We start from the raw sequence: 17,603 nt of genomic DNA on the forward strand, positions 1-17,603 counted from the left end.
GTGTATAGGAAGCCAGGTATAGGTGCCCCCAGTATAGTTTATTCAGGCATAGGTGCCCCATGTATAAGTTAGCCAGGTAAGTACTCCCAGTTCAGGTAGACATAGGTGCATCCAGTATAGTTTAGCTAGGTAGGTGCAACCCGTATAGGTTAGTAAGGCATAGGTGCCCCCAGTATAGGTTAGCTAAGTAGGTGCCCCCAGTATGGGTTAGTCAGGTAGGTGGCCCAGTATAAGTAGACCAGCATAGGTGCACCCAGTATAGGATAGCTAGGTAGTTGTCCCCAATACAGATTAGCTAGGTAGGTAGGTACCTCCAGTATAGATTAGCTAGGTAGGTTTCCCCAGTATAGATTAGCTAGGTAGGTGCGTCCAGTATAGATTAGCTAGGTAGGTTTTCCCAGTATAGGTTAGCTAGGTAGCTGTCCCCAGTATAGATTAGATAGGTAGCTGTCCCCTGTATAGATTAGATAGGTAGCTGACCTCTGTATAGGTTAGATAGGTAGCTGCCCTCTGTATAGGTTAGATAGGTAGCTGTCCCCAGTATAGGTTAGATAGGTAGCTGTCCCCTGTATAGACTAGATAGGTAGCTGTCCCCAGTATAGATTAGCTAGGTAGCTGTCCTCCAGTATAGATTAGATAGGCAGCTGTCCCCTGTATACATTAGATAGGCAGCTGTCCCCTGTATAGACTAGATAGGTAGCTGTCCCCAGTATAGATTAGCTAGGTAGCTGCCTCCCAGTATAGATTAGATAGGCAGCTGTCCCCTGTATAGATTAGATAGGCAGCTGTCCCCTGTATAGATTAGATAGGTAGCTGTCCCCAGTATAGATTAGATAGGTAGCTGTCCCCAGTATAGATTAGATAGGTAGCTGCCCCCTGTATAGATTAGATAGGTAGCTGTCCCCTGTATAGATTAGATAGGTAGCTGTCCCCTGTATAGATTAGATAGGTAGCTGTCCCCAGTATAGATTAGATAGGTAGCTGTCCCCTGTATAGATTAGATAGGTAGCTGTCCCCAGCATAGATTAGATAGGCAGCTGTCCCCTTTATAGATTAGATAGGCAGCTGTCCCCTGTATAGATTAGATAGGCAGCTGTCCCCTGTATAGATTAGATAGGCAGCTGTCCCCTGTATAGATTAGATAGGTAGCTGTCCCTTGTATAGAGTAGATAGGTAGCTGTCCCCAGTATAGATTAGATAGGTAGCTGTCCCCAGTATAGATAAGATAGGCAGCTGTCCCCTGTATAGATTAGATAGGTAGCTGTCCCCAGGTATAGATTAGATAGGTAGCTGCCCCCTGTATAGATTAGATAGGCAGCTGTCCCCAGTATAGATTAGATAGGTAGCTGCCCCCAGTATAGATTAGATAGGTAGCTGTCCCCTTTATAGATTAGATAGGTAGCTGTCCCCTGTATAGATTAGATAGGTAGCTGTCCCCAGTATAGATTAGATAGGTAGCTATCCCCTGTATAGATTAGATAGGTAGCTGTCCCCAGTATAGATTAGATAGGTAGCTGCCCCCAGTATAGATTAGATAGGTAGCTGTCCCCTTTATAGATTAGATAGGTAGCTGTCCCCTGTATAGATTAGATAGGTAGCTGTCCCCTGTATAGATTAGATAGGTAGCTGTCCCCAGTATAGATTAGATAGGTAGCTATCCCCTGTATAGATTAGATAGGTAGCTGTCCCCAGTATAGATTAGATAGGTAGCTGTCCCCAGTATAGATTAAATAGGTAGCTGTCCCCAGTATAGATTAAATAGGCAGCTGTCCGCTTTATAGATTAGATAGGCAGCTGTCCCAAGTATAGATTAGATAGGTAGCTGTCCCAGTATAGATTAGCTAGGCAGCTGTCCCCAATACAGATTAGCTAGGTAGGTAGGTACCTCCAGTATAGATTAGCTAGGTAGGTTTCCCCAGTATAGATTAGCTAGGTAGGTGCGTCCAGTATAGATTAGCTAGGTAGGTTTTCCCAGTATAGGTTAGCTAGGTAGCTGTCCCCAGTATAGATTAGATAGGTAGCTGTCCCCTGTATAGATTAGATAGGTAGCTGACCTCTGTATAGGTTAGATAGGTAGCTGCCCTCTGTATAGATTAGATAGGTAGCTGTCCCCTGTATAGATTAGATAGGTAGCTGTCCCCTGTATAGATTAGATAGGTAGCTGTCCCCAGTATAGATTAGATAGGTAGCTGTCCCCTGTATAGATTAGATAGGTAGCTGTCCCCAGCATAGATTAGATAGGCAGCTGTCCCCTTTATAGATTAGATAGGCAGCTGTCCCCTGTATAGATTAGATAGGCAGCTGTCCCCTGTATAGATTAGCTAGGTAGCTGCCTCCCAGTATAGATTAGATAGGCAGCTGTCCCCTGTATAGATTAGATAGGCAGCTGTCCCCTGTATAGATTAGATAGGTAGCTGTCCCCAGTATAGATTAGATAGGTAGCTGTCCCCAGTATAGATTAGATAGGTAGCTGCCCCCTGTATAGATTAGATAGGTAGCTGTCCCCTGTATAGATTAGATAGGTAGCTGTCCCCTGTATAGATTAGATAGGTAGCTGTCCCCAGTATAGATTAGATAGGTAGCTGTCCCCTGTATAGATTAGATAGGTAGCTGTCCCCAGCATAGATTAGATAGGCAGCTGTCCCCTTTATAGATTAGATAGGCAGCTGTCCCCTGTATAGATTAGATAGGCAGCTGTCCCCTGTATAGATTAGATAGGCAGCTGTCCCCTGTATAGATTAGATAGGTAGCTGTCCCTTGTATAGAGTAGATAGGTAGCTGTCCCCAGTATAGATTAGATAGGTAGCTGTCCCCAGTATAGATAAGATAGGCAGCTGTCCCCTGTATAGATTAGATAGGTAGCTGTCCCCAGGTATAGATTAGATAGGTAGCTGCCCCCTGTATAGATTAGATAGGCAGCTGTCCCCAGTATAGATTAGATAGGTAGCTGCCCCCAGTATAGATTAGATAGGTAGCTGTCCCCTTTATAGATTAGATAGGTAGCTGTCCCCTGTATAGATTAGATAGGTAGCTGTCCCCAGTATAGATTAGATAGGTAGCTATCCCCTGTATAGATTAGATAGGTAGCTGTCCCCAGTATAGATTAGATAGGTAGCTGCCCCCAGTATAGATTAGATAGGTAGCTGTCCCCTTTATAGATTAGATAGGTAGCTGTCCCCTGTATAGATTAGATAGGTAGCTGTCCCCTGTATAGATTAGATAGGTAGCTGTCCCCAGTATAGATTAGATAGGTAGCTATCCCCTGTATAGATTAGATAGGTAGCTGTCCCCAGTATAGATTAGATAGGTAGCTGTCCCCAGTATAGATTAAATAGGTAGCTGTCCCCAGTATAGATTAAATAGGCAGCTGTCCGCTTTATAGATTAGATAGGCAGCTGTCCCAAGTATAGATTAGATAGGTAGCTGTCCCAGTATAGATTAGCTAGGCAGCTGTCCCCAATACAGATTAGCTAGGTAGGTAGGTACCTCCAGTATAGATTAGCTAGGTAGGTTTCCCCAGTATAGATTAGCTAGGTAGGTGCGTCCAGTATAGATTAGCTAGGTAGGTTTTCCCAGTATAGGTTAGCTAGGTAGCTGTCCCCAGTATAGATTAGATAGGTAGCTGTCCCCTGTATAGATTAGATAGGTAGCTGACCTCTGTATAGGTTAGATAGGTAGCTGCCCTCTGTATAGGTTAGATAGGTAGCTGTCCCCAGTATAGGTTAGATAGGTAGCTGTCCCCTGTATAGACTAGATAGGTAGCTGTCCCCAGTATAGATTAGCTAGGTAGCTGTCCTCCAGTATAGATTAGATAGGCAGCTGTCCCCTGTATACATTAGATAGGCAGCTGTCCCCTGTATAGACTAGATAGGTAGCTGTCCCCAGTATAGATTAGCTAGGTAGCTGCCTCCCAGTATAGATTAGATAGGCAGCTGTCCCCTGTATAGATTAGATAGGCAGCTGTCCCCTGTATAGATTAGATAGGTAGCTGTCCCCAGTATAGATTAGATAGGTAGCTGTCCCCAGTATAGATTAGATAGGTAGCTGCCCCCTGTATAGATTAGATAGGTAGCTGTCCCCTGTATAGATTAGATAGGTAGCTGTCCCCTGTATAGATTAGATAGGTAGCTGTCCCCAGTATAGATTAGATAGGTAGCTGTCCCCTGTATAGATTAGATAGGTAGCTGTCCCCAGCATAGATTAGATAGGCAGCTGTCCCCAGCATAGATTAGATAGGCAGCTGTCCCCTGTATAGATTAGATAGGCAGCTGTCCCCTGTATAGATTAGATAGGCAGCTGTCCCCTGTATAGATTAGATAGGTAGCTGTCCCTTGTATAGAGTAGATAGGTAGCTGTCCCCAGTATAGATTAGATAGGTAGCTGTCCCCAGTATAGATTAGATAGGCAGCTGTCCCCTGTATAGATTAGATAGGTAGCTGTCCCCAGGTATAGATTAGATAGGTAGCTGCCCCCTGTATAGATTAGATAGGCAGCTGTCCCCAGTATAGATTAGATAGGTAGCTGCCCCCAGTATAGATTAGATAGGTAGCTGTCCCCTTTATAGATTAGATAGGTAGCTGTCCCCTGTATAGATTAGATAGGTAGCTGTCCCCAGTATAGATTAGATAGGTAGCTATCCCCTGTATAGATTAGATAGGTAGCTGTCCCCAGTATAGATTAGATAGGTAGCTGCCCCCAGTATAGATTAGATAGGTAGCTGTCCCCTTTATAGATTAGATAGGTAGCTGTCCCCTGTATAGATTAGATAGGTAGCTGTCCCCTGTATAGATTAGATAGGTAGCTGTCCCCAGTATAGATTAGATAGGTAGCTATCCCCTGTATAGATTAGATAGGTAGCTGTCCCCAGTATAGATTAGATAGGTAGCTGTCCCCAGTATAGATTAAATAGGTAGCTGTCCCCAGTATAGATTAAATAGGCAGCTGTCCGCTTTATAGATTAGATAGGCAGCTGTCCCAAGTATAGATTAGATAGGTAGCTGTCCCAGTATAGATTAGCTAGGCAGCTGTCCCCTGTATAGATTAGATAGGCAGGTGTCCCCTGTATAGATTAGATAGGCAGCTGTCCCCTTTATAGATTAGATAGGCAGCTGTCCCCTGTATAGATTAGATAGGCAGGTGTCCCCTGTATAGATTAGATAGGCAGCTCTCCCCGGTATAGATTAGATAGGTAGCTCTCCCCTGTATAGATTAGATAGGTAGCTGTCCCCAGTATAGATTAGATAGGTAGCTGCCCCCTGTATAGATTAGATAGGTAGCTGTCCCCAGTATAGATTAGATAGGTAGCTGTCCCCAGTATAGATTAGATAGGTAGCTGTCCCCTGTATAGATTAGATAGGTAGCTGTCCCCAGTATAGATTAGATAGGTAGCTGTCCCCTGTATATATTAGATAGGTAGCTGTCCCTAGTATAGATTAGATAGGCAGCTGTCCCCTTTATAGATTAGATAGGCAGCTGTCTCCTGTATAGATTAGATAGGTAGCTGTCCCCAGTATAGATTAGTTAGGTAGCTGTCCCCAGTATAGATTAGATAGGCAGCTGTCCCCAGTATAGATTAGATAGGCAGCTGTCCCCTGTATAGATTAGATAGGCAGCTGTCCCCTGTATAGATTAGATAGGTAGCTGCCCCCTGTATAGATTAGATAGGCAGCTGTCCCCAGTATAGATTGGATAGGTAGCTGTCCCCTGTATAGATTAGATAGGTAGCTGTCCCCAGTATAGATTAGATAGGTAGCTGTCCCCAGTATAGATTAGATAGGTAGCTGTCCCCTTTATAGATTAGATAGGTAGCTGTCCCCTGTTTAGATTAGATAGGTAGCTGTCCCCAGTATAGATTAGATAGGTAGCTATCCCCTGTATAGATTAGATAGGTATCTGTCCACAGTATAGATTAGATAGGTAGCTGTCCCCAGTGTAGATTAGATAGGCAGCTGTCCCCTTTATAGATTAGATAGGCAGCTGTCCCCAGTATAGATTAGACAGGTAGCTGTCCCCTGTATAGATTAGATAGGAAGGTGACCCCTGTATAGATTAGATAGGTAGCTGTCCCCAGTAGATAAGATAGGTAGCTGTCCCCTGTATAGATTAGATAGGCAGCTGTCCCCTTTATAGATTAGATAGGTAGCTGTCCCCAGTATAAATTAGCTAGGTAGCTGTCCCCTAGTATAGATTAGATATGCAGCTGTCCCCTGTATACATTAGATAGGCAGCTCTCCCCTGTATAGATTAGATAGGTAGCTGTCCCCTGTATAGATTAGATAGGTAGCTGTCCCCTGTATATATTAGATAGGTAGCTGTCCCTAGTATAGATTAGATAGGCAGCTGTCCCCTTTATAGATTAGATAGGCAGCTGTCTCCTGTATAGATTAGATAGGTAGCTGTCCCCAGTATAGATTAGTTAGGTAGCTGTCCCCAGTATAGATTAGATAGGCAGCTGTCCCCAGTATAGATTAGATAGGCAGCTGTCCCCTGTATAGATTAGATAGGCAGCTGTCCCCTGTATAGATTAGATAGGTAGCTGCCCCCTGTATAGATTAGATAGGCAGCTGTCCCCAGTATAGATTAGATAGGTAGCTGTCCCCTGTATAGATTAGATAGGTAGCTGTCCCCAGTATAGATTAGATAGGTAGCTGTCCCCAGTATAGATTAGATAGGTAGCTGTCCCCTTTATAGATTAGATAGGTAGCTGTCCCCTGTTTAGATTAGATAGGTAGCTGTCCCCAGTATAGATTAGATAGGTAGCTATCCCCTGTATAGATTAGATAGGTAGCTGTCCCCAGTATAGATTAGATAGGTAGCTGTCCCCAGTGTAGATTAGATAGGCAGCTGTCCCCTTTATAGATTAGATAGGCAGCTGTCCCCAGTATAGATTAGACAGGTAGCTGTCCCCTGTATAGATTAGATAGGAAGGTGACCCCTGTATAGATTAGATAGGTAGCTGTCCCCAGTAGATAAGATAGGTAGCTGTCCCCTGTATAGATTAGATAGGCAGCTGTCCCCTTTATAGATTAGATAGGTAGCTGTCCCCAGTATAAATTAGCTAGGTAGCTGTCCCCTAGTATAGATTAGATATGCAGCTGTCCCCTGTATACATTAGATAGGCAGCTCTCCCCTGTATAGATTAGATAGGTAGCTGTCCCCTGTATAGATTAGATAGGTAGCTGTCCCCAGTATAGATTAGATAGGTAGCTGTCCCCAGTATAGATTAGATAGGTAGCTGTCCCCAGTATAGATTAGATAGGTAGCTGTCCCCTTTATAGATTAGATAGGTAGCTGTCCCCTGTTTAGATTAGATAGGTAGCTGTCCCCAGTATAGATTAGATAGGTAGCTGTCCCCAGTATAGATTAGATAGGTAGCTGTCCCCTGTATAGGTTAGATAGGTAGCTGTCCCCTGTATAGGTTAGATAGGTAGCTGTCCCCTGTATAGGTTAGATAGGTAGCTGTCCCCTGTATAGATTAGATAGATAGGCAGCTGTCCCCCAGTATAGATTAGATAGGTAGCTATCCCCTGTATAGATTAGATAGATAGGCAGCTGTCCCCCAGTATAGATTAGATAGGTAGCTGTCCCCTGTATAGATTAGATAGATAGGCAGCTGTACACAGTATAGATTAGATAGGTAGCTGTCCCCAAGTATAGATTACATAGGTAGCTTTCCCCCTGTATAGATTAGATAGGTAGCTGTCCCCAGTATAGATTAGATAGGCAGCTGTCCCCAGTATAGATTAGATAGGCAGCTGTCCCCTTTATAGATTAGATAGGTAGCTATCCCCTTTATAGATTAGATAGGTAGCTGTCCCCAGTATAGATTAGATAGGTAGCTGTTCCCAGTATAGATTAGATAGGTAGCTGTCCCCAGTATAGATTAGATAGGTAGCTGTCCCCAGTATAGATTAGATAGGCAGCTGTCCCCTTTATAGATTAGATAGGCAGCTGTCCCCTGTATAGATTAGATAGGCAGGTGACCCCTGTATAGATTAGATAGGTAGCTATCCCCAGTAGATAAGATAGGTAGCTGTCCCCTGTATAGATTAGATAGGCAGCTGTCCCCTTTATAGATTAGATAGGTAGCTGTCCCCAGTATAAATTAGCTAGGTAGCTGTCCCCTAGTATAGATTAGATAGGCAGCTCTCCCCTGTATAGATTAGATAGGTAGCTGTCCCCTGTATAGATTAGATAGGTAGCTGTCCCCAGTATAGATTAGATAGGTAGCTGTCCCCAGTATAGATTAGATAGGTAGCTGTCCCCTGTATAGATTAGATAGGTAGATGTCCCCTGTATAGGTTAGATAGGTAGCTGTCCCCTGTATAGATTAGATAGGTAGCTGTCCCCAGTATAGATTAGATAGGTAGCTGTCCCCTGTATAGATTAGATAGATAGGCAGCTGTCCCCCAGCATAGATTAGATAGGTAGCTGTCCCCTGTATAGATTAGATGGATAGGTAGCTGTCCCCCAGTATAGATTAGCTAGGTAGCTGCCCCCCAGTATAGATTAGATAGGCAGCTGTCCCCTGTATAGATTAGATATGCAGCTGTCCCCTGTATAGATTAGATAGGCAGCTCTCCCCTGTATAGATTAGATAGGTAGCTGTCCCCTGTATAGATTAGATAGGTAGCTGTCCCCAGTATAGATTAGATAGGTAGCTGTCCCCAGTATAGATTAGATAGGTAGCTGTCCCCTGTATAGATTAGATAGGTAGCTGTCCCCTGTATAGGTTAGATAGGTAGCTGTCCCCTGTATAGATTAGATAGGTAGCTGTCCCCAGTATAGATTAGATAGGTAGCTGTCCCCTGTATAGATTAGATAGATAGGCAGCTGTCCCCCAGTATAGATTAGATAGGTAGCTGTCCCCTGTATAGATTAGATAGATAGGTAGCTGTCCCCTGTATAGATTAGATAGATAGGCAGCTGTACACAGTATAGATTAGATAGGTAGCTGTCCCCAAGTATAGATTACATAGGTAGCTTTCCCCCTGTATAGATTAGGTAGCTGTCCCCCAGTATAGATTAGATAGGTAGCTGTCCCTGTATAGATTAGATAGATAGGCAGCTGTACACAGTATAGATTAGATAGGTAGCTGTCCCCCAGTATAGATTAGATAGGTAGCTTTCCCCCTGTATAGATTAGGTAGCTGTCCCCCAGTATAGATTAGATAGGTAGCTGTCCCCTGTAGGTAGCCAGCCTGCCACCCCTTTTTCCCTGGCCGCCGCTCCATTACCTCCTGGAGTCGGCGGCCCGTCCTGCACAGAAGTCTACTCCCCTGATGCTCTTCGCATGCCCAGCGCCATGGCATGCAGCAGTGATGTGAACACAGCAGAGCGGCTCCGACACAGAAGGCGCGTATACAGGAAGTATTTCCTGTATACGCGATGTTACTGGGGGAGCCGCCCTGCTGTGTTCACATCACTGCTGCATGCCATGGCGCTAGGCATGTGAAGAGCATCAGGGGAATGGACTTCTGTGCAGGACGGGTCTCCGACTCCAGGAGGTAATGGAGCGGCAGCCAGGAAGTAAAACCCCTCATGTCATTAGTTAGGTGGAGCAAGCGAGTGTTTGAGCGTAATCACGCCCTATCACTCATACAAGGAAGGAGGGCAGCGCAAACTTACTGTGGGAGGGGGCGGAGCCGGGAGCATGGCCACGGGCCAAAATCAATGTAAAATCAGGAAAGCACTTGCGGGCCAAGTTTTCTGGCGCTGCGGGCCAAATTTGGCCCACGGGCCAGAGTTTGACACGTGGTATAGATAGTCAGGATTAGATGCCTCTGTATAAATAGTCAGGATTAGATGCATCAGTATAGATAGTACTAGATGCCTCTGTATAGATAGTCAGTATTAGATGCCGCTGTATAGGTAGTCAGGATCAGTGGGGAAGCAGCAGCAGCTGCTCAGCAGTCATTAGATACTCACTTCGGCCATGCTCCATGCGCTACAGCTACAATCTTCTTCCTGTTCTTGTGTTCCATCTCACAGCAAGAGCGTCCCCTAGGAAGCACTCTTAATGTGAGATGGAACACAAGAACAGGAAGAAGTTTGTAGCTGCAGCGCATGGGCAAAGTGAGTATCTGATGACTCCCTCAGCGGCAGAAGTTTTATTTTATATTTAAATCTACTTTTTAAGTTTTTACTGTTTCATTGTCTCTGCTCAATAACCCTTCATTGAAGTATGCCAGAGCTAAAGTCTATGAACTGTTGACCCTTTTTAATCTATTTTCTGCTCTCAGAAGCCATTTTCTGTATTATGGCTGTAATTCCTTATCACTGAGGGTTACGCTGTGGTCCCATCCAGTCCCAAGCCAGTCACTTGCATTCCTGATGTTTAACTCTTTCAGGCAGGGAAAGAAAAAAAGGAACACAGCATAGTTATTTGTATATTTGGCGCTGTACATAGACATGTCTACAGTGGCTTGCAAAAGTATTTGGCCCCCTTGAAGTTTTCCACATTTTGTCACATTACTGCCACAAACATGAATCAATTTTATTGGAATTCCACATAAAAGACCATTACAAAGTGGTGTACACGTGAGAAGTGGAACGAAAATCATACATGATTCCAAACATTTTTTACAAATAAATAACTGAAAAGTGGGGTGTGCATAATTATTCAGCCAATACTTTGTAGAACCACCTTTTGCTGCAATTACAGCTGCCAGTCTTTTAGGGTATGTCTCTACCAGCTTTGCACATCTAGAGACTGAAATCCTTGCCCATTCTTCTTTGCAAAACAGCTCCAGCTCAGTCAGATTAGATGGACAGCGTTTGTGAACAGCAGTTTTCAGATCTTGCTACAGATTCTCGATTGGATTTAGATCTGGACTTTGGCTGGGCCATTCTAACACATGGATATGTTTTGTTTTAAACCATTCCATTGTTGCCCTGGCTTTAAGTTTAGGGTCGTTGTCCTGCTGGAAGGTGAACCTATGGACAGATTCCCCCACCTGAGCTGTAGATCTCTGCAGCTCGTCCAGAGTCACCATGGGCCTCTTGATTGCATTTCTGATCAGCGCTCTCCTTGTTTGGCCTGTGAGTTTAGGTGGACGGCCTTGTCTTGGTAGGTTTACAGTTGTGCCATACTCCTTCCATTTCTGAATGATCGCTTGAACAGTGCTCCGTGGGATGTTCAAGGCTTTGGTAATCATTTTGTAGCCTAAGCCTGCTTTAAATTTCTCAATAACCTCAATAAGGTTATTATCCCTGACCTGTCTGGTGTGTTCTTTGGACTTCATGGTGTTGTTGCTCCCAAGATTCTCTTAGACAACCCCTGAGGCCGTCACAGAGCAGCTGTATTTGCACTGACATTAGATTACACACAGGTGCACTCTATTTAGTCATTAGCACTCATCAGGCAATGTCTATGGGCAACTGACTGCACTCAGACCAAAAGGGGCTGAATAATTACGCCCACACCCCACTTTGCAGTTATTGTTTTGTAAAAAATGTTTGGAATCATATAGGATTTTCATCCCACTTCTCACGTGTACAGTACTTTGTATTGGTCTTTCATGTGAAATTCCAATAAAATTGATTCATGTTTCTGGCAGTAATGTGACAAAATGTGGAAAACTTCAAGGGGGGCAAATACTTTTGCAAGTCACTGTATCTCATCATGTCACCTCATGTATCCTTTCAAGGGTACCTGAAGCGAAAAAAGATAATTGAATACTTACCTCAGTAGTGGGAAGCCTCTGGAGAGTTCAGAGTCTTCTCAATCCTCCTTGATCCCACCGATCCAGAACTTATTCGACAAAGGCCTGTGGAGTTATGGAAACAGTACATTTAATTTATAAATACTGTTAAATACCGTTATAAATGTTGATTTATATTAAAATATGAATTACTCCATTAACATAAAAACATTAGTTCAAGGTGGTAATTTAGGAATATATAAACTATATCAGCGCAATCATATAAATAAACTCTGAACAGTTAGAAAATTCTCATTGAAATAAGCTGCCACAGTTCAAAACACTCCAGTTCTGTGTCCTTCCAATAAATAAGATGTATAACTTTGGCGCTAGTCTCAAATTCCTCCACCAATATTGCACCACAAAACAAGTGCGCTTACCAGATTCTATCAGACCTTAATTACAGGGTCTGAAACAGGGCATCATACGACCAGCGGCCAGTATCTTCCCAGCTGGTCTTCTAATTACTGGGCTAAGATGTCCACGCTCACTCAAATAGTAGTACCCACGGTGGTTGCATGCAAAGAATATATGAGAACTCATCTAAGCGTATCTCTCTTAAAAGCATTTATTTCAATAAAACTCCCAATAAAAAACATTAATGAACAATCACTCACATCAGGGACCTTGTGACAGGGACCCAAAACGATATACAGCATATAAACTCACAGGACGCCGTTCAGCCAAATGTCCGCCTCACCCGACCGGCATGAGTTTTAGAAGGTATAAATATGCCGTTTCAGCCGTTTGCTCTTTTAGCCCCTGATGAAACTTAACAGTGAAACCGGTCGGGTAGAGTTTTATTGAAATAACATATCAGAAAATGCAGCACGTTAGCCAGTATAGAAAATGCAGTGCATACATGTGAAATCTGCGCCGGTAGACTTGGGCGCAGGACACAGCCAGTACATGGCTGATCCTGCTTCTGCACAAGTCCGGGCCATGTTAATTACTATTCCCCCTCCAGGCCACCATGGATGGGGGGGGGGGGGGGGATGATATAATTTGGCTTCCAGCGATTGCTGGAGGCCGAATTCTTGTGTTTTTTAAGCAACTTCAGCTCCGTCTTTTGACGGCCCCAACGTTACTCACTGAGCGCTGTGTGATGTGATTCCTATAATAGTCTATGGTGGCGCCGGCTGCGCCCAAATCTAGCAGCGCTGAAAAGCACTGCTCCGAATGCAGTCCATATATAAAATGCATCACATTGGCCCATATGGAAAATGCAGCACGTTTAGCCCATATAGAAAATGCAGCTTGTTAGCCGATGTAGAAAATGCAGTCCATTAATAAAATGCAGCACGTTAGCCCATGTCGAAAATGCAGCACTTTAGCCCATATAGAAAATGCAGCATTTTAGCCCATATGGAAAATGCAGCACGTTAGCCCATGTAGAAAATGCAGTCCATATATAAAATGCAGCACATTGGCCCATATACAATATGCAGTCCATTAATAAAATGCAGCATGTTAGCCCATATAGAAAATAAGCAGGTTAATCCATATAGAAACATCAGCCTATAAATGAATTGCAGCACATTAGCCCATACAGAAAATGAAGCACATTAGCCCATATAGAAAATGCAGTTCATATAGAAAATGCAGCATATCCTACTAATATTATAAAAGGGGAAGTGCGGATGTTTGTTACTTGATCACGCAAAAATGGCTAAAGGAATTTGAATGAAATTTGGCACACACATAGTACATTACCTGAAATAACATATAGGATACTTTTTATCCTCATAACCAAAAAGTGGGCGGAGATAAATACAACATTCACTGGGAAAATCTAAACTGCAGCCATTCTTACACTGTTAATGGAAGGGTTCTCAAACTTTGCCCAATTGGTCACTGTGTGACTGGGATTGATATGCAATAGAAATAATCCGCACTCCTCAATAGTACTGGTGTGCAGCTACCAGGACAAAAAGCATCATACCTTAACCATAAAAAAGAAAAAAGAGGTCTTGGAAATACAGGCTGCACCACCATTCCAAATGTAAACAATCTTTATTGGACACCATGCAAAGAACACATAAAATAATTAAAAAAGTTACAGCTAACAAGCAGCAACTCACCACAATACATCAATTGCGGACCAATGATCAATAAGAAGTGTCTCACCACCTATGTAAACAATCAGCCCTGTAACTGCTTAAATTGTCAAAAATTGGGTTCAATGTTTGAGCCCAATGTAAGGCAATCCCAGACCCGGGTCTAGTCCTGAAAATGACATGCTACAGTAATAAGCCCTATAGTGACCAAAGTGCTAAGAAATAAGGATAGATATAATGCTCAAAGAACATGAGTGTTCAGGTAAAAGTGCATGAACAGTGCATATAGGGATCAGTAATGCAAGTCAAAAGTTATTTATGGGGTTGTAGCATACATATACCGATACTGGAGGGTCCTGGAATTGATAGCAGCATTCAGATGAGGGCCAGACGCTCCACACGTGTCGTGGTTAAAGATAACCACTTCCTCAGGAGCAGTGTATCATAAGAAAAGGAGTTGCTTCAAGGGATACTTAAGTCAAAAATGAAAAATGCGAGTGATTCTCCGCGTTCCCAGCCGCTATATCACCCTCTATGCAGCAAAAGCGTATATGTTATACGCTATAGCAACATAGAGGGGGATATAGCAGCTGGGAACGCGGAGAATCACTCGCGTTCCCAGCCTGTCAGCGGCTGTCGCCGAACCCGGAAGTAGCCGCCGGTGGGGACAGGTGGATCGGAGCGAGGCTGTGAGGGCACCATACAGTTTCAGGGGGCTGAGGGATGCCCCAGGTGAGTAAAAATCATTTTTTATTTTTGACTTAAGTATCCCTTTAAGAGCTGGGGACCTTCGTGGATGGAGCGCTCTGATAGGACAAGCTGTCCGAGTGAAGAACGTCATCAGCTGGAGCGCAAATATATCCGCCTTCCAAGCGGTGTTGAAAATGAGTCATGGAGCGCAAGAGTCCACGCGATTCCCTTCCCTGTAGCGCATCCATTATGTCGCTGTGTGCTGGTCTATGCCCATCAATGGCAAGCGCACATGGGTAACCAAGCCCGGCAGCCAGAAGTGCGTCACCGTCAAACGGAAATGCGTCACTTCAGGAAGTGCTATGCCGGCTTGGAACGCAAATAGTTACCAGGGCTGATTACAATGTCCCTAAATTAAAAACAACTGTTTTTTCACAAAGTGTCACTCAATATTAAGGATTAAACAATGTTATATCATGGTACACAAGGGATAATATACATGTAAATAAAGTGATGAACAAATTAATAATATTGAAATTACAGCAGGAAAATCGGCACAAAATGCAGAGCAGAGACATCCCAAGTAAGGGGCATTACTGTTTGACTCAAACAATAAGTAAATGCAAAGCTATATGGATACAGCCAATCAGGTAAGAGGCACTAAGCATAGCGTACATGTCCTACCCAATTCAATGTTTGAAATGTGGTATGCGCCACAAGCATAGTGTCCATTATTTATGTATACTCAGAAAGAGAGAGGAGGGGGATTTTTTGTTGTTTGGTTGCCAAGAGGGAGGTAACAAGACACAAACAATGTTAAGTAAAGTGCATGCTTCAAAGGACACCAACAGGGGGAACTTCATCAATCAATGTGATTGGGTATCATTCATAAATGTTGTCGGTAATGAGAATCAGTGCGGGAAAACACAGCTGTCGGTATTTTAGACTTCTGGGTGGTCATTCATAAAAATGTTGCCTGTTGCGATACAAGTGCAGAGATTTTCCGAAGAAGGCTGTCGGTAGGCTTGCGGAAACAGAGAAGCTGCCTGAGTCCCTCCGTGTGCTGCTCTCTCTGCTGCTGCTTGGGAGGTCTGTCCTATTTACTTAACATGCATTCCGCATGCTTATCGTTACTGCAGAGGAAGCGCTAAACCACGTCCGCATACCGCTTGCTCTAATGTTTATGAATGGACATTTTGTTACTTTTTCTAGATAAATCTATATAATCACCGCACAAGGCGGAAATGTATCGCTCTGCACGGGAATGTCAGCTTTCATGCAGAAAGAGCCTTTATGAAAGGAGATTTTGCCAAGTGGTCAGTAAGGTCAGCTTTTTTCAGCATTTCCGCACACGGAAATGCTTTATGAATGATACCCAATGTCGGGTCAGGGAGAAGTAAGAGTGGGCTCTGGGGGGTGGGAGAGGTTAGTGTGAGTGGTGGGGGAATGGAGAGGTCAGTGTGGTTGTCAGTCAGGGAAGGGATAGGTTAGTGTGGATTGTGGGGGGTGGGAGAGGTTAGTGTGGGGGGTGGGAGAGGGAGAGGTCAGTGTGGGTGCTGGTGGGAGGGAAAGGTCAGTGTGGGTGATGGTGAGGTTAAGGTGGGTGGAGGAAGAGGTCAGTGTGTGTGTGTGTGGCGGGGGGGGGGGGGGAGAGGTGATGGGTCAGTGTAGGTGAATGGTGGAGGGTGAGGTCAGTGTGGGTGTGGGGGGTGGATGAGGGAGAAGTTACTGTGGGTTCGGGGGGGGGGGGGGGGGGAGGGTCAGTGTTGGTGATTGGTGGAGGGAGAGGTCAGTGTGTGGGGAGCGGGGGGGATGAGGGAGAAGTTACTGTGGGTTCTGGGGGGGGAATCAGTGTGGGTTGATTGGTGGAGGGAGAGGTCAGTGTGGGTGGGTGAGGAAGAAGTTACTGTGGGTGCTGGGGGAAGAGGTCAGTGTGGGTGTGTGGATGAAGGAGAAGTTACTGTGGGTGCTGGGGGGGGGGGGGGGGGAGGAGGGGTCAGTGAGGGTGATTGGGGGGGGATCAGTTTGGGGGATGCATATTCTCACCTGCTCCCAAATTCCTGTCAGGGCTGCCTCTCCAAAGTGTCCCAGATTGGGGGGCGGAGCTTTCGGCGCCGGGGGCGTGGCTTCTTGCAGCCTTCTTTGCTGTATGTAAAAAAGGCATGGGGGGGGGGGGGGGATGTGCCAGAGCCCCTCCCCTCTGCACGTGAGGAGCCGCATCTGAACCTCCAGTGCCGACTGCCGACAACTCCGGGGTCACGTGACAGCCTCTGTGCTTCTTCAATCACACTACACTGCTCATAGCTCCCCATCACCGCCCCCTGGAGGCCCCAAATAACATTACACGTGTCTGCCAGAGACCCCTCGTCCACCCCCAGCAGCGATCTCCCCTCTCTGCCCCCTCTCACCACCGCAATCTGCCCCCGAACAGCTGTCTCCCCGCCGCTAGCGCTGTGACCGCCAGGGGGCGCCCATGGATCGGGGGATTTCCACATGAAAGCGGCGGCATTCCTCCGGGATTCCTGTTCGGTTCTTGGGTGGGGAGTCCGGAGATGTAGATATGTGGGTGGTCCCGGGTTTTGGGGTCGCCGATCGCCTGAAATCCCCGCGAAGAGGCGGGAGAAGAAGCACAAGTGTGGCGCAGCGGCGCGCGGGGTCTGTGTCTGTTCTCAACGTGGTCCGCTCTGTGGCTTTAAAAGGAAGCTCCGGTGCGGGAGCGAGGCATTCGTCTGGAGACCACCGAGCCGAGCAGCGCTGATCGCAGCTCCGATGCCGCAAACCGAAGGAAGGAATGTTTGAGTAATTAATTATTTAAACAACAATCATAGTCACATAAGAATTTCAATACAGCAATTATGGTAATGAAAGATATAGTAAATATAATCAAATCCCTAGTACAGAATACATTATCAATTACATGCAAATAGTCCTGACATGCTGTAAATTGTCTTTCCAAATGAAAACTTGACTGATCAGTTACAGCTGTTTTTTTCCCCACCTGATGACCTCACAATACTCAGCTGGGTACAAATAAAGGATGCTGGGATTACCTAATGACCTCACAATACTCAGATGGGTATAGAGGATGCTGGGATTACCTAATGACCTCACAGTACTCAGCTGGTTATACATAGAGGATGCATATAGGAGGAAT

The 17,603-nt window shown here is 45.0% G+C and overlaps 1 long non-coding RNA gene across 1 annotated transcript in view; it reads right to left on the reverse strand.

Moving 5' to 3' along the window:
• Nucleotides 1–17,603, reverse strand: part of LOC137534003 (uncharacterized) — a 75,739-nt gene that overhangs the window by 26,687 nt on the left and 31,449 nt on the right. The window contains exon 2 of the long non-coding RNA XR_011024272.1: nucleotides 11,685–11,768. This is a non-coding gene — a long non-coding RNA (uncharacterized lncRNA). The remainder of the gene's footprint in view (nucleotides 1–11,684; nucleotides 11,769–17,603) is intronic.

Source organism: Hyperolius riggenbachi, chromosome 10 (genome assembly GCF_040937935.1).
Source record: "Hyperolius riggenbachi isolate aHypRig1 chromosome 10, aHypRig1.pri, whole genome shotgun sequence".
NCBI lineage: Eukaryota > Metazoa > Chordata > Amphibia > Anura > Hyperoliidae > Hyperolius > Hyperolius riggenbachi.